At 44.5% G+C, this 25,572-nt stretch overlaps 1 long non-coding RNA gene across 1 annotated transcript; it reads right to left on the bottom strand.

Moving 5' to 3' along the window:
- Positions 1–315: 315 nt before the first annotated feature.
- LOC138516921 (uncharacterized) lies at positions 316–22,857 on the bottom strand. Its single transcript, XR_011282330.1, has 2 exons — positions 22,373–22,857; positions 316–1,703 (listed from the first exon to the last, which is right to left on the bottom strand). It is a non-coding gene; the product is annotated as an uncharacterized lncRNA (long non-coding RNA).
- Positions 22,858–25,572: the final 2,715 nt, after the last annotated feature.

Raw genomic sequence — 25,572 nt, 5'->3', positions numbered from 1 at the left:
ATTGGTATTTCTTGAGAAAGGGTACAGCATCTCTCTCCCACCTTTCCTGTCGGGTGGTTGGAAACCCACACCCCCGACAGACAAGAGGTTGGATTAGAAGGAAATATAATGTGATACCCATAGAACAGAAGAATAAAATGATGACATATGGATTTGGGTGATGGCGACTGGAAGGGTAACAACAAACTGGAGATTGGAAAACAAAAGGACTGATTTACCCAGAAAGAAGTGCAGAGGGGAGAGTAGCCCATAGAAAATCAAATGTTTAACTCTACTTGCATTATGTAAAATGCTCTTGTGAGAAAATAGTTAATCTTGATTAGACATGGATTTTAATGTTTTACCATATCAATAAATTACAATAGTAAAAACATGAGGATGGAGGAGATACATGTGATTTATGCTGATTCGATTTAAGTGTTTTGACGTTGAGAAGATAGTGTTTCTATTTCACTGACTGAAATTCTTCTGTGCTGATTAAGTCTTATGTCTGGTGATTGAATTTGCGCCTTTAACACATGTCCCCCTTTGATTGATCTTTTGATCGACCTTTCAGTCCCTCTAATCTTTTCCCTTTTCCTTGCGCACCCACAACCTTGTTAACGTGGTCATGTCCCCATCCTCCTCATACCCATCCAAATCTTACCCAAAAATCAGTATCTTTGTTACATCAGGTGAACACTCTCAACATAATGCTTTGTAATTTTGCAAGTCTGGTGGCGGTGCTGTGAACATTATTTCTACTTCATTCTCTCTTTCATTCATACTGGAGTTTTCCACAACTAATACTTCTTCAAGCTCATTTTTCTGTAATGCCATTATGTAACTGGTCTTATGCTGGTGGCACTTACACCAGTGGTTGATCAGATGAACGCTGTAAGTGGTGATGAGGATCATGACAAGCACAGGGACAGTTATCTTAAATGCTGCTTCAAGCCAGTTGGGTGCCCAAGTGAATAATCCAGCCAGGTTGCCAATGAAATTAATTGTGTTTTTTTGAGTATTCTCGTATGTATTGTTCTTATTTCCTCTACTGCGTCTTTGATTGTTTCATTTGCAGAATCATTAGGGGGAATTGCGGTACAGCACATGCTCTCTACCTTATGGTACACCCCTCCCTCCATTGCCGTCAGGAGGTTCAAAATGAAATGATTTTGGAGGGTCATCGAACGCAGGGCCCGTAGTTCTTCACGCACAAACGTTGTGTCCCGTTTCAGTTGCATTTGCCAGTTGAAGCAGTTCATAGTGCTTGATTTGCAACCATTTTGCATTGGCAGCAGCTTGTACCCCAGGAAGCAGGAGTGAGGTAAAAATAGACAGATGCTGAGCTGAATAATTTCAGATGGGGTGGAATGTTCTCCATGCTCTTGTCAAATTCTGCAGAGATATAGTTGCTGCTTGACCTTTTCTTTCTGGTTACCTTGTGTTGGTTTCTTTGTATTTCTGCTGGAACTTTCTCTTTGCACGTGGACAACTCATTGAGTGGTAACTAGTCTGGGCGGGGCACAACAAAGATAGGATTATAGAGTGTTACCGTTGCACACACCCCCTTCCAGTCTGGAAGTAGCTGGCCGTATTGCTCTCGTTCCACAAACCCACCAGGAGTTAATCTCAGCTGCAGTCCCCTTCTGATTTGCAATGCTGCAATGTACATCGTCCTCCTGCAACCGGTATTCATCCCCAGCATTATTGTTCCATTTGCTCTGAAACACAAAGAATACTGTGTGAGCGGTTATATGTTCTGTGGCTAGGGTTTTTGTTTATCCATGTTAATGCATGTACATAACTGTGCCAAATGTTCTCACACCTCACATTTATTTTCTTAACCATCCTTTCTTCGAAGCCCACCCACCCTTCTTCACGGCACTGTGCCATTCCTCTTCCCACTTCCCATTGTGCAGCACCAAACCCTGGATTGCATGAAGGGTCTGGTGTGTCACCATGGCACTTTGTACCCCGTGGAGGTCTTACAGTATATTCCTTCATGGACAGTGGGTACCTGTTCTCATTACCCCATATCGTAGGTATTCTGAGGCCAGGTCTGCTCCCTACCCAACAATTTTGTATAATTCTATTGGGCTATTTATACTTCACTTAGTGCATGTCTCCCTATCACCACCAGCTGATGGGCCCACTTTATCCCTATGTGCTAAATGCCAGAAGAGAAGGAGGCAGAAAACAAACATGCAAAAAAATACATCTCTTTTTGCATTTACTCCACTCTTCTCTTTAATCTCACCCCCTCGTCTTTTTTTTGTCCAGCCTCCAATTCTATTGTGTGTGAGAAACCTGAGGGTATTCTCCCAGCAAGACCTCGAGAATCCCTTTTTCAGGTGGCCAGAGAAGGGCTGGCGCTCTCAGATACCAACCCTGGGGTGGAAGAGTGAGGGAGGATCACATGGGTATGTGAGCCCGGTGTTGTGCTCGGCGGTATGCCCAGGTGAGACACGGTATACTACCATGGAAGAAGAAATAAGATCGTTGAGACCTGTGTAGGATACTCCAATTCTAAACATCCTCCTCCCGATAAATCTCCTGTAACTAAAGCCAATAAACCATCTCACCTACCTAAACCCAATAATATCTCCAAACAGAGCCAATCCTTTATGATCTTAAACCCTGTCACATTCAGAAACCGTCTTTTCCAAAAACCCTATTTTTCTGTTCTGTGTCCGCCCTCAGGTAACATTATACAGTTCACACGGTCCCCCTTGTTTATTTCACAATCCCTGTACCCCACAAACCCTACCAATCCCGTCCCTCTGATTGTCATCTTCCAAACATCCAATCCACTTTGACAGAACACTACCGTTCCCACAATCCCCTCTGTTCTGTTCTCCATCCCGGTCATTCTCGTCCATTTAACAAACCCTCCAAAACATACCCTTCCGAGATCACCCTAAATCCAAATACGAGGATATGATTCCATATAACACATCTTTCCCTTCTGACTCTGTAGGGTACTCTGACACTCAACCCTTCCCCTTTTCTGACATGAACACTTGCGCACACCACAAACATTGATCGAATAAAACTGTGTACCTGACATGTCCCAACCCGAGGGCCAGGCAGAGTCAGGAAATTAACTTGAATCACACACACACCTGACGGCCCTTCCTTTTCACCACAAGGATAAAAGGTGGAGCAAGAGAGTGCAGTACGAGCAAGGCAAACAGCACGACAAGATGACTAATCAAGCGCCGCAGTTCAAGAGAAAGCAAAAGGCAGCAGGAATCGATAGGGTGGCGAAGAGAGAAGTGACCTTGCCCTTTTTGTCCCAGAACCCGCGGAACCTTCATAGAAGAGAGCCTAAGACTGAAAACAATAGGACAAGTATCCTGCAACAGATGACAATGGTACATGGGACAAGCATATGCCGACAAGCAGGAGCGAGGGGAGCCCCCGCACCATGGTACCGGCCTTGACTCCAGGAAGAAAAGCCGAGCGGTTCATCACAGCTGGTGAGTCTAAGGGGAAATGATAAGAACCAAGGTGTGTTGAGTGAGAATCGCAAAGTGGCAAGTGTTAAACCAAGTTGGATGAACTATGAAAGAACTGTAAATAGTGGAAAAGGTGAGACCAGCTGCAAGGGAAACTGGCACCACGCGGGTGCAAAGTCAAGAGACTCTGGTCAATCCCCATCTGCGCGAAACTACAAATACAAGAAGGCCGTAGGAGGGCCAGCGAAATAGGTCAAAGTAGTCATACGGATGGGTCAAGCAAAATCTCTGTACAATCGAAAGACTTTGATCTACAAGCAGTTTGAAGGGAAGGGAGGTGAATCCTGCAAACAATTGTGAATGTGAAGTTAGCAAGTGTGAACCCAACCTAGGGATGCTGACGAGTGTCCACGACGAACTGTTTGAAAGGACATTGAAAAACTAAGGGAAACTAAATCCTGCTAAAGAGAACATCTGAGCCTGACCGAGGGAGATCCAGGGGTGAAGCCCTCACCCAAGTATTGGCAGTCAAGAGGGGTCCGACCGAGGGAGAACCAGGGGTAAAGCTATTATCCAAACTTCTTTGAGAAAAGAACTGGTATAAAAATTGAGGAATACCATACGTGAAGGGTCAGCACCCAGAAGAGGGGGATACAGGGGTGAAAAACTCACCCTATGTGAACTGTGGAATGCAATTGAGAAGGATCAACACCAAGAAGTGGGGGATCCAGGGTGAATCATTATCACCCTAGCATTGGAAACTGAACTTTATTTGTTTGATTAAAGGAACTTTTGTTTTTTGCATATTGAACACAACAGGCCCTTGAAGGCAAGAGACTTTCAAAGGAAAGCAGACTTGGCCAACAATGGTCCTGAGAACTGCCATTGGAACTGAAGTCTTGTGCTAGAGAAGCCAGAGACTGTGCTCCAAGCTCCCATTTTACCCCGTGTTCAAAACGTGGGGATGGGAGACCCAGGCTACTGCATCCGGACATATTATTTGACAACACTTCTTTCTTTTCTTGAGAGCTATCCCACAACCCTTTTTTTATTAGTTGTAAGGTTTGGCAATAGGTTTCTTAGTATAGGTCCTTTTATTTGACACAACACCACTAGGACTGCCTTATTTTTCATTTGATGGTCAACGCTTGCTCCCATATTAGATTTAGGTTTAGATTTAGCATTTTCCAACCTGCAGACAGCATTCATTGTTGAATAAACACCCTTGAACTGTGATCACTTGTGTCTGTCTTACTTGTTGCCACTGTGAGTTCCTTACATGTGGGTCTTTTATAACACCTTATTATAGTACAAAATGTTAATGTAATTTGGCTAATACTCCCCATCAAGTGATTCCTCCTCTTCCCAATGTGCTGCTGGTATCTCAGTGAACGTCTGAGTGGTGAATGCATGCAAACGTTCTTTTATTTTCACTGCCGCAGGTGTTGAGAAGACCACTTCAAAAGGACCACAAAACCGAGGCTCTTTCCACTTTCTTACTGTGTTTCGACTAAGTACTTTGTCCTCTGGATAAAGAGGCTGTGCTTGTGGAAATGCTTGACTGGCTTGTGCACACTCTTCAATGTTAGTTGGCTCACTTGTAGATTACTGGACCTGTCAGAATATGTAGAGAAGCACATTGGTTATCTCAATTAAATAGTCTTTCATTTAATTGCCAAGTACTTCTGAGCTAGGAAGAGCATCCGAAATTGAACGTGAAGGCGGGACAGGTGCATGCATTCTCCTTTCCATTACAATTTTGTGCGCAGTCCAGTGATAATCCCCAGAAGGTGAATTTTGCAGGGCGAAAAGTGCAAGACGGAGACAAAAAAGCCAATTTCCCCGCATAGCATTGTTACCTTAGCCAATCGATCTTTTATTAATCCATTCATTCTCTCCACAATTCTGTTCACTTGCAGCTGGTAAACCGTGCAAAGTTTGTGTTCGAGCCTTAAGAGACGTGTTATCTCCTCAAAGAGATTGTTGGTGAAGTGTTGGACATTACCTGCCTTATTTCCTCGCATACACCCCATCTTGGGAATACTTCCCTCACCAGGAACTTCACATAATCATTCTTTGCACAGGGCCCCGCCTCAAGCCAACGCGAAAATGGAGACCACTATGATTAGGTAGCTGTAGGAGGCATATATAAATGAATAAACTAAACTAAACATAGTTCTTGCATGTCAACATAATCAATATACAAGTGCCGGAAGGGCCCTCCCGGCTGTGGTATTGTTCCTTGTTTTTAAAATGTAGCCAGACAGAAACTGTTTGCAAACCATACAATTTCTCATTAACTCGTTCACTCGCTCATGCATGTTTTGAATGTACCATCCCTAACTCAGTTCTTCAGTTATGCTTTCTTTGGACACATGGGTGGGGAAATGCAGCTGTTCTAAAGCTACATTTAACAATGTTACTATTCTGTCGTCAAATCAAGTCAGTTGGAGACAGTGAACATCCTCTTTTTATCCACATATCGTTTTCCTCTTTTGGTACCTCTCCTTGTAATTCTATTATGTGTACTATGGGGATCGTGTTAAAGTTGTACTCCCTTTATTCCTCCCCACTGTTCTTCCTTTCTGCTGCAATGAGTGGCACCTTTTCCCCTTCTCCAGGGTATCTCTGAACTCCCCCTCCCTCCAGTAAATATGCTGCTGTTTTTGCCACTCTGTCGGCCATTTCATTCCCCAATAATATCCTGTCTTGTTTTCCTGTGTGTGCGGCACATTTTATTATTGCCACCTCTACTGGAACATTTAGGGCTTCAATTAATTATTTAAGTAGTTCTGCATGTTGTACAGAGGACCCAACACTTCTTTTGAACCCCTTCCTTTCCCACCGTGTCAGTCCCAAATGGATAGTTGACATGGCATAGGCAGAATCGTAGAAGATATTTGCTGCATGCCCTTCCATCAATGTTAGTGCTCTTATCATTGCCACTAATGCTGCTGCCTGTGCTGAGTAATGTGAAGGTAGTCACTGCTGAGATGTTATTACATATTCCCTGTTTATGCAGCACACTACTGCTGCACCAATTTGTCTCCTTCCTGTCTCTGGGTCAATACTCGATAACCAGTCAATATAGACTATGTCTGCTCCTATTTCTTCCCCTTTTACCTGTGTGTTTCCTTCCGTCCTGTCAATGTGTGCTGCACAATCATGTATGTAATCCCCTTTGTGTATTGTTTTTGCTAGCTAGATTGCTGGATTTGCACTTCGGCACCTTACCACCCCTATGGCTGGGTTGGTTAATATGACCTCATACTCCAATGCTCTTTGGGTTGTTAGTGTAGGTTTCAATTGTTCATGAATGGCAAATAATGAGTGTTTCACATACAGTACTACGGTACACCCCATGGTAATCATTGACGCCTTCTAAATTGCAAAACTTCACCAGCAAGCAATTGTTCACAAGGGAAGTGTCCTTGCATTACTGGGTCTAGGCTTCCACTGTAGTAAGCTAGTGGTTGGTGTCGCTGCGGCTTCTTTTGTGTGAGGACAACCGTTATCACTGAGCCAGCTGAATCCGAGAACAAACAGAATTATTTGCTGTAATTTGGGGTAGCTAACGCTGGTGCATGTGCCAGTGTGTCTTTTAGTTCCGTGAAACTGTCATTCATCTCGGATGTCCATTTTGTGTCCCTCTTCTCTTTTTGTGCTTCATTAAGGCCCTGCAGTTAGGGTTTAGTAAATGTGGCATCATCAAATACCCATGTGCTGCAGTTATTGCACAGACCTAGAAACCTCTGAATCTCTTTCACCGTTTGTGGACGGGTGATGGAATTAATGGCCTGTTTCCTTTCAGCTGTTATTATACGCCCTTCAATGGATATTATTTACTCAAGGAACACCTCTTCTAGGCAATACTGTAATGTTGACTTATCCACTTTATACCCTTTCTCTTCAAGTAGTGACAAAACGTGTACTGAGTCTGTTCTACACTCTTCTTCTGTCTCACTGCATATTAGCAGATCATCAACATGCTTGATGTTTCACATTGCATAGATCCATTTGTATTATCGTGTTGAAAATACTGGGCAATACGCAGTACCTTGGGGCGGTCGAGTGTGCTCAAATCTAGTTCCGTGATACGTGAAGACAGTCAGATTTCTTGAGTCTGGGTCCATAGGAATGGATGAGGCGAATCAGCGGCTGAGTATAGATATTGAACAAAATGGGGGACAAGGCAGAACTCTGAGGAACACAGCAAGATAGAATTTGAGAAGATGAAAAATAGGGAGGTAGAGAAATAGATTGACCACTATCAGTAAGAAAAGAAGAGAACCAAGCCAGGAGCAGTCCTGAGAGGCCTGCTTCCTGTAGGCGAGATAACAGGACGGCATGGTCAACGGTGTCAAATGGCGTGGCAGATCTAATAGTATCAGGGCTCCCTCACCGCCCTGATCAGCTAACATAGTCAAATCATTGATTATGGACACTCTAACCCAGCCCGAGCGGAAACCCGACTGAAAGGGGTCGAAGAAAGAGGATGAGTCCAAAAAAGAAGAAAGCAGTGGGGCAATTAGACTCTAATAACTTTATAGAGAAAGGAAGCAGTGAGACAGGACGAAAATTAGCCAGTATTGTCACATCCAAAGATAGTTTCTTCAGGTGTGGGATCACTGTAGCCTGTTTTAGCTCCAAAGGTATCACACTGTCCCGGCAAGAGGCGTTAACCGCCTCTACAATGCAAGGCACTATACATGGCAGAATCATTTTAAGGATGGTCAAAAGAATTGATCAGAGGGGACGGCTGACTTCAGATGCCCAACACCTTGATGTCAGAGGCCTTGAAGACTGGAAACCTATTCCAGCAACTGCTCTCCATGTGTAGGTCATCGCCAAGGGTGGTGGTAACCATCACCTGTTAATTTCCCAAAATGTTGGCGCCAAATATCTGCTACTTTACTGTGAAAGAATTCAGATAGTGAGTTGAACAAGCCTTGAGACGAAGTCGCTCTGTTTGCCACACCATGTTGCCATAGTCTGTTCCACACAGAATCACTGTGTCTTTGCGTATTACTGCTTCTTCCAGCTGTGACACCATTGTTTTCCCCTTTAAGTCACCCTTCTGGCACCGTGGTCTGAATAGGAATTCTGAAGCCAGTCAGAACACCTTTGCCTGTATTCCCAGGACTTATCCCAGCAGAACTTCGACTTCCGTAAAGGAACATGCTGTGGTATAGTGACTGTACTCGCAAGGGGCGTGTGCTGCCAAAAGAAGAGCTGCTACCCGGGTATAGTAAATGCCAGGTGGGAGTGCACTATCTCTTTCTCTGTCAATGATATGGTTTCATTCAGTTTGCTGAGCAGGTCTCTCCCTTAAGATAATAATGGGTGTATCTTTGGAGTACAGTAAGGCTGCCACAATGTATTGTGTCCAATGTTCCCTCAAATTATTTTTCTCCAAGTGCGCAACTCATTGCCTTTCGTGCACACTTTATTTTCCATGTGTGCAACTGACTTACCAGGTAAGCCACTTAGTGAGCATGCCTAATTAGTGAGCTACCGTCTCCGAAGAAAGTTTGAATTTCCCCTTCCCAACCACTGCAATTCTTTACAAATCTGTGTAAAAGGTGCATCTTACAGATCTTTTTCAAACAAATAGGCTAAATAAACATAAATATGTGATTATAAAGGGAACTTAATAACCATTTCAATATATCAAGATCTGCCACAGTAGCTAGCAAAGGTTATCCTGTGTAGAGAAACATGTGTGCTATATGCCACTGGAAAAACATATCGCTTTTCATAACTGATGCAGCTGTCAAAATAAAATTAGACAGTATGTTAGTGTTAAAGGTCTTTGTACCGTGCACCGTCACAACCAGAGTGGTCCTCAGGTACAATATTTGGAGGTGGAATAATGGCAAACAAAAGGAATGTGACAATTAAACATGCCAATAGGACTTCATGTGCCACTTTAATGAAGTACTTCAAGGGCCAGGAGAACATGCCTTTCATAATTTGTGTAAGAATGATAATTGCATCAGAATAACTGCATCACATAATATGATTATCAAAATTCCCTGGCTTCTGATGACTATCCACATTAAGTTGTCAAATGAGTTGTGACAACACTTACTCAAACCCTCCTTACATCTAATAGACATATACACTATCAATTTTTACTCCCAAAAAAGAAAACAATGAGCGCAACAAAAATGGAAATCAATGAACACATATTAGCCAACCCCTGGCTTCTGCCCACAAAGATCCACTTATATTTTTTAGAATCAGTGACCAGCAGAGCACTGGCATAGGAAGGAACTCTAATAATATTTCTGCCCAATCGCAAGATGAATTTTAATGGGAAAGAACATTTGTAATAAGCATACAGTATCTATGTTACCAAAGCTAATGACTTTTGGACTCCCCGAAAACTCATTTCACTCCAAGTAGGGAGCAAATTCTTGTCGGAGCCTTTCCTGTTACCCTGACACAGGAAGTAAAAGGACATAGCACATATTTCTGCACATATTTCCGCCTATAGTTTCACCCACCCTTTATCACAGAGCAGAGCAAAACAGTGATTAATTAGTAATCTGCACTACAGCCTCATTCTGCATTGTTTTTTTCAACTCTACAACAGTTTTAATTTTGCAAGTCCAGATTACTTTGCTACTTTTCTGTGTCTTTTTCGATAGTGGGAAATATTGGGTTTTTTCCTCGGGTAGACACATGTTTCGGCTCTTTATTCGTGACATACACTTGTACCCACGTGCTCACTTGATTAAATGTTAGAGCCATCTTCAGGACATACATGTGGTTCTGTTTCAGAGTAAGCCAGTTGAAAGTCCCATTTCTCACACTTCCTTTAGATTAAGGCAGGTGGAGTAGGGATCGTGAAGCAATTTGTTGAATCAGTTGAAATACTTGGTTCAGCCCAATTTCTTCCCAAGTGGACACCTGCTTCCCTCTGCCTGGTTTATGTACTTTTGTTTTGTTTCACTAGTGAATAAGCTGTGTTGCAAAGCCCCCAGCCACTGTGAACCGCTCTTAAGACACCGAACTCCAATTGCCTTCCAGAACTCTTCCTTGTCCTTTCTAGTTATCCGGGTGAGTTGTTAGTCAGAATTTCCGCCCTGTAATACACGCATCCAGAATCTGCATGTACACTATTATTTTGCAGTCCATACAAAATTGTTTGAAAATTATCCCACCCTTATATAGTTGGGTAGGATTATACAACTGATAAGTGAAACCGTTTTTTGTAGAGCAGCGACTTACAATATCATTTGTAGAAGTGTATACCCAATGCAACTCTGAACACTTGGAAAGGATGCAGAGTGTGTAAAAAACATTCTACTTTCTGAATATTTGTTGCTCTACTACTATAGTATAGCATGACATTTGCCTACTCAAATTCCATAGAGCAAATTAATATTTCAGTTTTATAATGCATTAACTTGCAAGGGGACCCCTTTAAAGGGTTTGAGTGTCATAAAGGGCGCTTTATAACAGTATATTCTTATTGTATACATGCTTAACAAGCAAACAATAAATGCAAATATGTTCTAAGAATAGAAAGCATGGGATGAGGTTAGACATCCAAGTAGCCTGCTTACTTACAGTCAGTATCCGATATTTGAGATGATAGTTGGGAAACATACTGTGGGTGACACTTATTTTTATTAGGATATTTATTGAGCGCAGACCAAGCTTTGGGAACCAACAGAGCGCTTTCTAATCATAGTAAGGCAAGCAGAGAAAAAGGGAGTGGGAGCTAATGGGTGGGCAATTTGCAGCAAGGGATCTATAAGCAACCAGGGTAGGAGACATTGAGGTGCAGATCACAGAGTATCAGTATGGTGGGGAATGGAGGGCGTGTGAGCCTATGTGTTACAGAGAAGCATTCCTTGAAAAGGAAGGTCTTAAGCTCTTTCCTGAATGGTAGCAGCAATGGGGTGAGTCTGATGACCAGCTCATTCTTTTGTTCCTCCGCCATCAGAGTTCAAGGCTGCACATTTCCTGATGTCTGGTGGAATGCAGGCCTCTAGAGATGCTGATTTTCTCAGTCAGGTAGCTTGGGGACTTCAGGGTGACAGCCTTGTAGGGGCTTGCAGCAGGGGCCAGTGCAGTTGGAAGAGCGTCAGGGTCGAATTTCCAGAGTCCTTTGACAAGACGTGCTACAGCATGCAGAACACATCTCAGGGGTGCCAGTGTAATCATTGGAAGACCTTCCAAAAGGGCACTTTTGCTAAGGCACCATGAATAATAGAACGTCTGTTGCTTTAACATTAATTAAATTACAACAAACCTAAAACAAGTGCATGTAGCTACAAGTCTGGTAAACTTTTGCAGAGCCAAGCGAAGAAGAGTCATGGCTGTCGGGTAATATCTAAATGGGATCTTGTGTAGAGGTTAGAGGTCTAAGTAAATGTGTGGCAGAGTAAAGCATAGAAGTCATGGATGGTGAGGGGACAGTATTTGGTTAATGTGTGCAGGCATATCTTAGCTAGATTTTTCTGTTCATGGAGCCATTTTTTCATATTAGTTTTTACCTCTTGTGGCTGTATTCGTTTTTTTAAGGTCACGCTTGCATAGTAGGGTAATGTAAATGAGCTGGACCAGAATATCAGGACCAGTTAATTATTTTAAGTGAAAGCAAATTGCAGGTAATTGCTGGGGCTTGTGTCTTATTCAATAATATAGCATAGGTGAGCAATGTCTGTGTGCGCTGTTAAAACTCCTCTGAGCGGCACTCAGAAGGAAGCTGGGTAAGCGTACATGCGCACAGCTTAGAGGGAACATTGATTGTGTCCCTATGGTTAATGGTAAATCTTGTTACTGGAACCGTGACCACTGCCCCAGAAAAGCCCTGCGTATCCATCACTTTGTTAGATAATGGGAATCCCCCCTCCCTGACATAGGATTTGGTTGCTCCTGTATCTATGAGAAACAAGAACTCTCTTGGTCCTATTTTCACTGCTACCTCGGGTTCCTCTTTGGGGTCGTCCGTTACTGCTAGGACTGAACATGCTCTGACTTTTTGTGGGCCCACCTATTGCTGTGTGTTATTCAGTGGGAAGGGAAAAGGGTTCCGTCCTACCACACTGACCCCTGTGCAATGGGGCACCACATTTTGCCGTAGCACCACTTTGGATCCGCCTGCCGCTGTGGGTGGCTACACCATCGCTGGGACCATTACCCTGCTGTTGATTGTCCTTCCTTGGACCAGCACTCCTCCCTGCTGTAATGGCATCTGCACTGGTTGTAACTGTCCTGGAGAACACTGCATTTGCTGCCAATGGAGCCCCTGCTGTTGCGGTACTTGGATTGCCTGTGCCTTTTGCACAAATTAACAAATGCGCGTTAAGTGTCCCATGTTCCGACATATGTAGCATGGTCCGAAAACCCTGTAAGCTGTTCCTAAATACCCTCCTCTTCCCAGTTGTGAAAATCCTCTTCCTATAGGAAAGTAATTCCTCTGTGGTGGTGCTCCCCATTGTGGTCCATGCTGTGGCTGCATGTACCCTCCTTGTTGTGGTGTTTGTCCTACGGGAAACCCTCCCGTATGTCACCAACAGTGCTCCTTCCATGGTGTATTTGGCCGGATTCTTTTGAACTAATGTGTTTTCTGCCTTCGTGGCATTCTTGGATGCCTGCCATCCGCTTTCCTGATTCCTGATATAGTAATGTACTATTGTTGCTTGTATTTCGGGCCATCCCCTAGCTTCTCCACCCACTACCTTATCCAAGGAAGCCTGTACTTCTGTTGTCCTTTTACTAGTATGTGATAGAACAATGGCATGCATTCGTCCCAGGACCTTCGCATCTCTTGAGTCCATAGATCCTAAACTCGCCTTAGGTCGTCATCTTTCATTTTATAAGTTCGCATTGTCCCCAGGACATAGCGGTCTGGATACATGCTTCTTAAAACCTCCCAGACGTGTGCTTGACAATTATTAAATGGAGCTCTGTCATGAGCATTTGTGCTCAATTTCATTACTTTATAGCCAACCTGATTCCAAGTTTTGTCTGCCAGTTTTCCTATAACTGCGGCAACCAAACTTTTCATGTCCCCTATGGCCAGTGTTACCACTGCTGTCCTTTACTGGAGTGCCTCTACCCATTTACTGGCCCGGCAATGACGCAGGGCAAGCTACATGTTAGAGTGTCCAGTCCATTTTTTGCGAGGGCTCATTATAGGCTCCCCCTTGTCCCTTCTGTAGTAACGGCACTATGCGTGTCTTAGGTCCCATCCCTCTCTGACAGTTTATGTTAACCTATTTTCTACCTTCCCTTACCTACTATGTAAGGAGGTGGACTAGTCCCTGTCACATCAGTCACTGTCCTCTCATTTCTGCTCTTTTCTTCCTCTTCTCCTAATTTTGTCGTGTGTCCATACATCACTGTCCCCGTCACTTAATTTGTCTACTAGCAACACTTCGCCTGAAGCTACATCTTCCTCATCCCCCTCATTGTCTTGTTTTGTTTCTACTTCTTTGTCCTCCACATCTAATTTGAATTGTATTCTTCGTGATAGCCTGTCTCTCTTATCCCCCTTGCTCTTCCTCCTCACCGCCTCCTCCATCACCCATTTTGCTTCACTGAACAACACATCCACTTGTTGGCTCACATTATTTACAATGCCTGCGAGATATTTTCTTTTGCCCCATGTGTGCACCTCCTCTCTGTGCTTCTTTTCCCCCATTGTTTTCCCATGGTCTCCCTTTGAGGTTTCCTGCAGAGGGTTAGTATACCCTGCGGCTGGTTGCAAGGCGGGATATAACCCATAGAGCGGGGCGGTGAGCTCGGTCCTCACCCTCCCACGATCTTTTCATTCTTGAATTCTTCACCTTTAGTCTCCTTGTATAATTTTCAGAGTCCCAATATGTTTTGCCTGCTTTTTGGCTAAGACCCTTTATATTTCGTTGATAGGTATGAGAACATAGTCCCCATTATCTTACTGTCAAATGTCCCTTCCCTATGCCAAGCATTGAAGCACTGCCCTGAAGTGTCTTCGGTGAACTGAAAATTGTATTTTAATAGTTTATCACGATACTGTGGTAATTTGTGGCACATGTGGTCCAGGGGGCTGTCCACATAAGCCATTACTTCCTTTCTTTTTATTCTCCTCCCCTGTTTCCCCCCCACCTGTTTTTGCACCTCTTTTCCTTTTTTATTCCCAATCACACCTCTCAACATTCACTCTGGCCCTCTCCACAGGTCCGACACTAACTCAAGGTTAGTACTGGAGAGCCCTCTTCATGGGCTCACCGTTCCCTATGTTAGCGCAAGTGTGTCCAGTGTCTAACCATGCATCACTGGCACACTCCTGCTGTTAAAATGCCAAAGCCTGCTAGTTTACACGAGATACCTCTTGGTGATGGCTCATCCACCACGAGCCCTCACCACTGAATGACTACCACACGCGTGTCCCTAAACAAAAAAAAACAGCACAACTTTTACCCCAATGATGCAACTATACAATCTGCACTAAGCGCCTCTCCTGTCTAAGGGAGTTCGTCACACACTACACACCCCTCCCGTTCTATCTCAGGCGTGCCCACTCCCTATCGGGTGGTACTCTCTAATATCTACACTATTACAGCCTATCGTCCTCCCTTCTCCTGAGGATGCATCCTATACACCATCAAAAGAATCTATGCCCCCTCCTCTGTAAGCATGCCCTATTCTGCAGCATCTTCTTGCACTAGAATACTCACGTCCTGGATACCCTTATGTCCCCTCGGTACTGAGCCTCATCCACAGGCTCACCCTTTCAATAAGCGTGGCATGACGCTCGGGATCTGGCAGACCTTGGTGAACCTCTGCGTCTGCATAGCCAGGGCTGCGGTCGCTAGATCCTCGCCCCCAGGGAGGGAGGCCTGGATACCCTCAGTGGTACAGAAAGGACAGAGATGTCGCTGGGGCCTCCAAAGATGTAGTCAGGGGTCCACCAATTAGAGCATAATAAAAAACCATGAGCTCAAAAAGTGGAGCAAGCACCGTGCAAGAGGCAATGCTTTTTATTACAGCTCTGTGAGCACAAATCAAACAGAACAGTGGTTGGTTCTGATCGAAAGGCTGACATCTGAATTGGAATATGTAGTTTTGTACCAAGAAATACAATGATATGATAGGTTATTTATAACGCGCGTAATACCCAGAGGTTTCTAAGCGCGGACCCGGGGATAGAAGCTGTGTTGCTCTGTGTCAGTGGGAAATCCATCAAAACACTTGCAAGTTGGACAGTTCACTTTTTCTATGTTTCCCAAGGATTTGAATGGTTCGTGGACATCACCGCCTCGAACTTTACGTTGATTAGTGAAGTGTAGTTGAAGCAAATAGTTTAACATTTTCCCATTACTATACCTCCCATGTGGCACCACATTTATTTACATCCCTCCCTGCAAAAAACTTTTGTCTATTTAAGTAACATTTATGCTGACTGCCGGAACTTTTAACACACTGCCATTGGTCAGCACTATTGAGAATGGAACACGAGACACCCTGCAGCTGGTGAGAAAGTGGACATTCACATGATACATGTTGAATGATGACCTTCGCAAACTCTCGTGGATACTTGGAGGCTGACCACCTCCCCAGAGCTCAGGAACTTACTGTTTGATTGGTCCTCCCAGGCATGTCACTCCGTCCGGTGTTCCCTTACCACAGCCGCCTATCAGCGGTCATGTGACCGGCACACTGGTACAGAGTCATTTTTGTCCGCTGATGCGCTGGGCGGCTGGTTTGGCTGAGTGCTCTGTAATTACATTATCTAGTTATGTTACTTTCCTCATGAGGAGTAGTTTAAGCCACACCCCCTCTGCAGATCCCTGTCGTACTGATTGTGTATTTTGGATTGAGTGTACACCCACTGCATCATTACCGCCTACTACCTTAATAATCTTTAACAGTGACGAATCCAAGGCAGCTGTTTGGTGCTGAGCATCTGAATGTCAGTCAGTATCTCTGTTGACATCCAATGGCTAATACATTTTTGGAATTGATGGATCACAATCTGGGTGACAGATTCTCTTTGAAATTAATGCATTTTGTTCATTAATGGTTGCCTGACGTGAATTTATGGTGCATCTTGTTAAGCATCTGCTTTGGATGCAATGTAGGAGAATTTCAGTGTGGTCTAAAGCCATTTGGCCTAACCATGACATGTAATTACTTTTTAGCAAATTCCAAGCGGCGGCAGACCTGGGTACTTTTCAGCATGCCCTTCAGTGAGAATTGGACTTACAATTTCAATTATGTTCTTTAATTGCAGCCCCTCTATGTTAAAATTAAATCTATAACTTTTATCTGCGTAAGTACACACTAATAGGGGCGATTTCCCTACCCAGGCTAAGGCGACCGACAGGTCTGACCCTGCCACACGCAGCAGCCACGGTAGGCAGACTTCACGGAAGCACCAGCGCATTAACAGCGGTCTGTGTACTCCACAACACATCTTAGAATAGTGCACTGATGGAAATTCATTTCTGATACACTTTCTGTGGGTTATTGTATTCCTCGGGAAATGAATGCACAACAAAAAATGGGAAAGTTTTCTTGTTGAACTCTCAGCTCCATCCTTTTGAGTTTCTTACAGCGAAGGAAGCTAAACATGTGACTGCACATTTGTATTATGGAGTCTGGCTCCCTTCTAAACAGGACAGTGAGCAGGATGAAGAAATCCCCAATCAATGTCAAAGTTGGTACATGTCATTTCTATTGCAAGGATGGCAGGTCTCATTTTATTTGTTTTAGGACTCATTTTATTATGAAATCCTTACATGATACAAACGTTGGACCTAACTATGCCTCTGATAAGCCACCAGTATCCAACAACGGCGGACATACACACTGACTATAGTTTTGGCGGTCCACCGTTCCAAACTCCAACAGACCTGCATAATAAAAGCATGCTTTTTGCTTATTAATGCCTGCAACCCAGCGTGGAGAAAAGGAAGCTAGGAAGTGGCATGGAGAACCAACCGGCAGAGAGGGAAAACAATGGCAGGGGAAGTGCAAAAAAGGTTAAAAACGTCATGGCCATGTGTTTCTTCAGGTTTAGGTGAAGGGAGGAGCAACATAGGAATAGAGTAGACGGTAGGGAGAGAAGAACTAGAATATCAGGGGGAGAAGCACAAGAGAGCACAAGTAAAGGATGTAGTGAGATCTGGGTGATTGGAAGGCACCTCTTCTTGTAAAAATGTTATTGTGGGACTGAGGTTAGTATTCAACTAGAGTGTTCCGAGTGGTAGAGAGAGAATGAGTGTTTGCCCTTAGGGCACCCCAACAAGCCTGTCACCTAGACAGTAGGGGTTACATATCTGAAGTGACCATCTTGGGATTTAGGGACACCTGGGCTAGGGAGGGAATCGACTGGGGAATATGAAAGAGGGATGGATGGCCCTAAGTGAACATTCCTCAATTATTTCAATCAATACCCTTGAATTGTCTTTGAGAGTTGGTGTGTTCTTGAGGCCATCCGTAACAATTCATGTTTTCCTACAGCTGGCAAGCACTTGGCAGATGTGAGATACGGGACCATCAATCTTGTAAGAAACGTATTTCCACTTGCATATTTGTGCCTTCTTATTGGCTTGTGGGTCGGAGGGACTGCATTGTGCTTTTTGCATTTACAGTCATCTGTCTCGTAAAACAGGCGGGGGAGGCATCAGTGTTTTAAATTTTTGGTGGGTAGTTTGCTTGCTAGTGTGATGCAGTGTTATGGTTTGGGTACAGCATTACCTATGTTGCATTCCCCTTGCTTTCCTGTGAGTGTTGCACAATTCTTTACTTCATACCTGCTGTCTGAAAGATTCACATCTGGTGATGTGGGTCTGCTCTTCTTTTGTGAATAGGTATCCCTGCTGCAGGTGAATCGCACACACAGCTTAGTGCAACATGTTTCCTGTTGTGTGTGTTCTTGCACTTACTATCCATGTGTGCTTTACTAGGCAATGAGTGACTCTGCTTTACATGTATTTCAAATGGATTATTGGTTTGGTATGCTTTTGCTTTTTGCTGTCGCAGTGTACACCCTCAGCACGATTTAATAATTTTTGTATTGCTTCAGCATTGAAGGATATGACAGGAGGTTGGAGTTTTAGTCCAGAGTCTTGTAGGGCATGTGAAGCAGTTTGGCTCATAAGGAGGTCTATGGGTTCCAGTCTTGGGATGTGTGCCGGTATGTGCAACGCTTTTCTTGCTTGAAGAGCGCTTTTACTTGACTGTGTAGCTGTTGAAACCCATTAACATAGTTTTTCCGCACTTGTGGGGGTAGCTGATGGATCTTTCATGTGCAGGGGAGGGGTGGGGAGGTCATTAGTTTTCTGGATGGAGCATGAATGTTGGATTATGTTTTCTCTATGCATCTTTAACTCTCTCTAGTGTGTGCAAACCATTCCTGTCCACGGCCAGCTGTATTACAATTTCAAGAGCCTTAATCCTCTCCAAAGTGGACTTGTGCAACGCCTTATATCTAGGCACCAGCAAACGCTACACCTCTAAATTGCAGACAATCCAAAACAATGCCCAAAGAGCAGCTCTAGGCATACCGAAATCTCAGCATGTTTCTCACGTGAGACGCAACACCAATTGGCTTTCCATAATCGACAGAATCAAGCTCAAATCAACCTCACCCACAAATGTCTGTCCAACAAGGCTCCCCTGTACCTATATGACAGATTTACCAAACACACCTCTACATGACCCATCAGAACAGCACATTCTAACAGCCTTAGAATTCCCAAGTTCAAACTTAAGAAAACAGGAGGGGCCAGCTTCCCAGTCCTGGCCGCGCAATTATGGAACTCCATCCCTGATTCATTAAGAGTCATATCTCCTTTCCATTGCTTTAAGACTGACATCAAGAAGTGGCTGCACTCGCTAGACCGGTAACCGCCGGGCCTGCCTACGGTACTGCTTTCTGGAGACTCCACCTAAATAAGAACTAGAAAGCTATCTATTGTATATATTAGGGGTACACTGTTATAGATACTGTGAACAACTTAATTGAACTAAAATAACCGTCGCGTTGTTTATACCGGTATAGAGTTTTAGGGCCTGCAGCTATTAAGGGAGCTTTTCTATCTGATTTGGAAAGGCTGCAGTAAGAAAGTGCTGCGCAATCTGGATCTTGCACTGTGGGATGTGGCGTCTGCCAAGGGGGCCTTGTTTGGTGGACTGACAGACAAGAGCATAAGGAAAGTGAGGCCACATTAGTAAAAGCAGCTTTGATGCTGTGACCGCTCTTTATCTGTGATCAGTAGAGTCAGGTTAAAGATCAGCCGATTTGTAGTTTTTCCACCAATTTGAAAGATGGGGAACTGCACATCCCAGAATTCCAAGTGGGAAATGAACTGGATGCCCTTCTGATGCATGTCCACAAAAAATGTTAGCTCTGTCGACTGTATGAACACTGGGCCCATCAGTGCTTTGCGCTAGCATATAAACTTCCCCCCTCACTGTCCATCGTGTAGATTTGCACACTGGCACTAGAGTTGTTGTTTCGCTTGATCCTTCACCTGCCTTCTGCATATGATTCTACATTCAATTTGAAGTATCCAGAGGAATGGGGGTGAGATACTTCTCAGGTCTATCCTCGATTTGTGACACCACCCATGAAAGCATTCCTCCGTCTCAACTCACATGACAAGGGTCCTAATGCGCTCAGACCTGGGGAAAATGGTAATGATGGGGCTGTGGTGAGGTGGTGGCCCAGGCCATATTTGTGCCGATATGTACTTTAACTTTGTCATTTTGAAAAGGTTTTTGTGCCACTATCTTTAAGAAGGTAAATGAACATGTATTGCAAGAATCAAGAAATTAATGAACAGCGCCTACTGAACACTGTCCTGTTAGGATTACATGATCAGTGGTGACTCCAACATCAGACCTTTATAATACACCAGGCAAGCTATAGTGATTTGATCAATATGCAACCTTTCGGTAAGTGTGTGTTGGCTATGACATTTTGACAAAAGAAACACAATGACATGGGCTTTCAGACATCACATGAGTGACTTTTCTATTAAAACAAACATTTATGACTGATGGCAGCGAGGGGTCATAATGCCCATGCCATGTGGTTCCAAAATAATGCATGTTGAGACCGATTTTCAAAGCGACGACCTGTGACCAAGTAGCAAGCTCAATGCTAAAAATGTGCATTTTAACACTTCCACTAATCACTCTTTCATTCAAGGCGATCGAGTGAGCACCATGGAAGGCCAAATCTGCAGCCACCTTACATTCCTGGAGGATCAGCTAAATATGTGCAGAGACAAGTTTCAAAATGCTGACAATGTATGACCTTTAGGAAAATATTTGTTAAGATTAGTTAACTACACCTGCAATACCGCGATAACCATAATATAGCGTCATTTGGCAAGAAGGTTATCATACCGCCATAAAACCAATACTGTGACACCCCTAGTGTATATGTACATTGATGTCACTTTTTGCCTGTTTATATTTGTACACATTTATATGATCCCTTGATATATGCAACATGCACTACGCCCAGATGCCTACAGGCCGAGTGTGCACTATAAATGAATAAACAATTACAATTTCTGATGTTTCAATAAGGGGCAATATGTGTTGTGATGTACTTTCTATCTGTTCTGCCTTCCCTGCATTTGTCATAGGAATCCTATGCATGCATGCATGCCAACATTTTACAGCACCCGGGAGAGAGATCTAGTCACCAAAAGCAGGAAAAATGAATTTTCCCACTGGATTGCATTGAGGGTAACATTATTTTAGACAGGAGAAGGTAAAACATTTTTTTAAAGTTTTATTTCCAATAGAAAAATCAGTACTCTCCTACTTAAATCATGGGGGTTGGCCTGAATGTTTGTGGCAGTAAGCTGCTGAGTGTTCTATGTAAGAAGGTTAATGAGCACTAAAGTTGCACCTGGCTATGCATGAGAAGGCCAACCAGTCTTACTTTTTTCAGCTTGGATTCTGGAACTTGTATGTTTTTTATTTCCCATCTGGAATTTAGGAGAACTACAATTCCAAGCAAAAACAAGACTGGATCGCCTTCTCATGCATGGCCAAGGGGAAGCTTGAGAGCTCTGCAGTCGGATGCAGGCTGGCTGGGAGAGAGGGTGTGTCAGTGGATCCACCCTTACCTTCTGTATGTCATGCGCTCTTACCTACCTGCTGTGACGTGTATCATACATTCTAACAAAAAATTGAAATTGTTGCTATTTTTGTTCACCCTCTTAAAAGAATTCTACCACCAATGAAATACAAGGAGTGAATTCGATGCTCCCGCTTTCTGTAACATAATCACCCTCCCAGGTGCTACAGAATGTTGGCATGTATGCCTGTGCTATATCTGCAACACGTAACAAAGCATTAAGACTGCTCCTTTTGTGCCCATGGCTCCTGGTGGCCTACATCAACAGTGTGTTGCAGCACACCTGAGGCCTAAGTCGTTATTTAGACACATCCTTCACTAACCTTTCGAATACTTCACAAGTAAGTAGAGTGATGTGGTGGTAATGCACGGATTACTTGGCATAATCTACATTAGTCCTAGTCCTTCTCCTCGTCACAGTACTTATGGCCCCTGTGGCATCCATAACGTGCTTTAAAATATATACGAGAGTATTGCAATGCAAAGGGATTATTATGCTCTCTGACGGTTGGGTGGAGAAAAGAAATAATGGGTTCCCATCCGAGCATACCTCTCAAATCACACAGCAGATGTCACCTACATTCGAATTAGTTTACTGACGCGCCACGCCCCTTAAACACCCCTTCACCATACATGGCAACATTCTCGCGCACATGGGATGGAGATGTTGCCCCAGTGAGAGAAAGGAACTGTAGTCCTCTGTCAACAGACACACGCTTTAGTCTGTCTGTCCTATCTCACTGCTAGGGAAGTTCAGAGGCAGGGTTACCACCAGAGAATCGAGATGCATAGATCAGTTGAATAAAGGAGAATAACGCATACACACCGTCTCCGTGTTTCATTGTGTTCACATTGATGGCATGCTGCATTCAATACTCAACAATGGCGAGGAGGAAGCGCCGACGGCCTCCCATGCCGAGCCCTGCTCTCTTTTCGGCGTTCTCCAATCCTGCCTGTCGAGACCTGCTGAGAACCCGACGCTCGAGTGGCGCTCACATTCAGCTGCGCACGGCAGTGAGGGGGGGCTGCTTGTCACTGCAGCCATCAATTCTGCCATGGATGCACACTGCGCCCCTGCTCCGCGACCATATTCCAGGAGTGCCACGCTGTGCACACGACACTGGCTCGCCTCCCCCCACGTGGCAAGCAGCGTGCCTACAGAGAACCCAGCATCACCACTGACAGCGCACATGTTCAGGGAGAGTCCGGTGAGATAATAAGCTCCCCTGCAACACATGTGGTGTCACCATGTCTGACAATGAAGCAGACACGACTCATCAAGCCGGGCCTCCGCCCCGCCTCACCTCCTCACCCCCCCTGCACCCAGTCACACTGCCAGGGAGCAAGGGAGCCATGAATCTTTGCAACTACAGGCGTTCCTGCCTTTTGACATTTCCTATAGTAGCAGCCTGGCACCACGATGGAGGTGGCTTATGGTGGCACATGGGTAAGGGAGGCATGCCGCCTAAGAGGCATTTTGGTGCATTCACTGGGGCCGACTGTATGCAACATCATGTTTGAGATGCCTGAGAGAACTAACACATTCCAGGGCAACATTGATTGCTAAATAACTACTTCACCACTCCCCCTACGAACGACATATCTCACACCTCTACTTAAGAAAAGGGATAAACACTTGACAATTTTGTCATGCGATTGCGCAAAAGACTGAAAAATTGCATCTTTGAACATTATTCCACAGAAGCATTGAAATCTCAAATGATCCCCAGCTGCAAATTACCTGAATTTCGCAAGAAACTGCTGCAGAAACCAAGATCCTTGTAAGCAATTTTGCAGCTCGCTAGAGCAGAAATGGCGCTCTCAATTCAAACTGAATCTAAGCAGTATTAAAATTACACACACCGCACCTGCTGCACCCCGATGCCAAATGAAGTCGGCTGAGAAGACGCAGATGCAGGATCAGAAAAAGTACTATCACTACGGATACAACTTCCCTCACGTCAGTCCATGCCCAGCTGTAGGACACACCTGCGACAAATGTGGGCGCGATAACCATTTTCGGTCCGTATTGCATACTTCCAGAAGCCTTGCACACACAGGAAGCAAAGCAGGAGATGGGAAACCTCCCGTTCTAGGTACTGGCGGTCTCCCACCAGCAGAAGACAGATCAACCAGCAAAAAATGATAATCCCCCCCAAAGATATAAACAGCAACGGGTGAAGATAGACAACACCCAGCGAAGGTGCTCGCCAGATGACTCAAGGAGAAGTCAACTCACCATAAGATTAGGTACGTGGAAGTCTCACGTAGACGTTGAAGTGATTCAGATTCATCATCGTCCAGTGGCGATCCCCCGCCCACATAAGGGCCCTAGGTTGAAGGGTCCTACTGGGAAATCTCCAAAGTTCCCTATAGGCCAATCCACCCCAGATGGCAGGTAGGACAGAGAGCAATCGGGGCACATACCTGAAACCATGACTCATACCTCAGTGACAAAGACAAAAAATGATAAGAGCGAGAGTAATGTTACCCTTTCTATTCCCTGCCTAGAATAGTTAGAAGTCCAGCCTGCTGGCATTCCAATCATTCATCTACATATCTTACATAGAATCCGACACGGTAGTGCTTAAGCCACTGCACTAACTTTCGGAAAGAGTAATAGCCATTTAGCTTTTACTGCAGTTCTGTGACAGCACTGAAGTAGCAGCAGACTCTGCCACAGCTGCCATGCCAGACGCGAGGGCCCCTGGCTTCTTTGTAACATATGGTGCCTCATGCAGGTAGCGGCTTGGCACCCACAGCAAGAAGAAAAAGATGAATTCCACTTTAAATCACTTCTATGGCAGTGGTGCACCCAAAGTACTATTGGTAATGCAGTGATTTTAGTACATTAAGGGATGCATAAACTCGCTCTATAGTAGATGGCTACCAGCAGAGCTCAGCAGGTTGACAGACCGTTGCTGAGACCTTATATTTACAAAATATAATTATGTGTATTGATATATTGTTTCTTTAAATGTGTTCATTTAAGCAAAACAATAAAAACAAAAAATATATGCAAAACATGTTAATCAAATGACTCTTGAATTACTTATAAAAAAAGGAAGCGCTAGTGTTTGGCCAACGGATGGGTTGGGCAATGGGTTGGGGTACTTGCTGAGAAGACTACTGCATTTTTTCACTGTATACTAGCGTAGTAGGGGCCCAGGGGGATCAAAAAATATATCTCAGTAATTTACTTACATTTGTAGAGCGCACGGCAGCTCGCAGGCATCGAGGCGCTATGTCAGAGTTTAAGAAGGCTTGATTAAGGGTTACAAAGAAGCTGCCCAGTATTACTTGTTACAGTTCAGAGAAAGTTGTTTACAGCGTAACACAGAGTACATGCAGGTGCAAATTGTCATAAACACCCGGTTAAAACAGTCAGAAAAAGAGGTTAGTTTTGATGGATTTGCGAAAGGCTGAGTGGGATTCAATGGACCTGATGTGGGGCGGTAGGGAGTTCCAGAGTAAGGGGGCGACTGCAGGGAAGCTGGAGCCGCATGCCCAGACCTTGCGGGTTGTTGTGGTACAAACAGGCTCTGGGCGGTACAGCTCAATGCACTGCCAGGCAGCACTGAGCGGGAAAAATAAGCACATCTCCGTGCAATGCTCAAATCAGAACCCCTCCCCCCGTAAAGGCAGTACATGACAGAAATCCTGGCATGGGAACTTCATGCTGTTGCAGCAGTGCATGAAAAGGAGCAGGCATGCGGCTGTGGTAAAAATGAGATGGTCATGGGGTTTAATTTCCAACTGGACGAATTCATTGCTGTTTTAACAGTGAGAGCCGTGTTGCACAGATACGGGTGAGGAACGATGGGCTATAACCCGCCTTGCTGCTGGCAGCCGAACCTGCCCTGACATTCCCTCGGCCTGCTCAGTTCATCGCTTCTGTTAGGGGTGAGCCGGAGATGTTGATAATACCAGCCGTAAAGATGGGCTGCGTGTTGCACTCAAAATAGGAACAACAAACTCGCTGGCACCTTAATAGACCTAACGACTCGAAACACTTCCCAGATGCAC

The sequence above is a fragment of the Ambystoma mexicanum genome, chromosome 6q (assembly GCF_040938575.1).
Source record: "Ambystoma mexicanum isolate Mex_15411 chromosome 6q, UKY_AmexF1_1, whole genome shotgun sequence".
NCBI classification, from domain to species: Eukaryota; Metazoa; Chordata; class Amphibia; order Caudata; family Ambystomatidae; genus Ambystoma; species Ambystoma mexicanum.
This window is presented reverse-complemented; position numbering and strand designations above follow the sequence as displayed.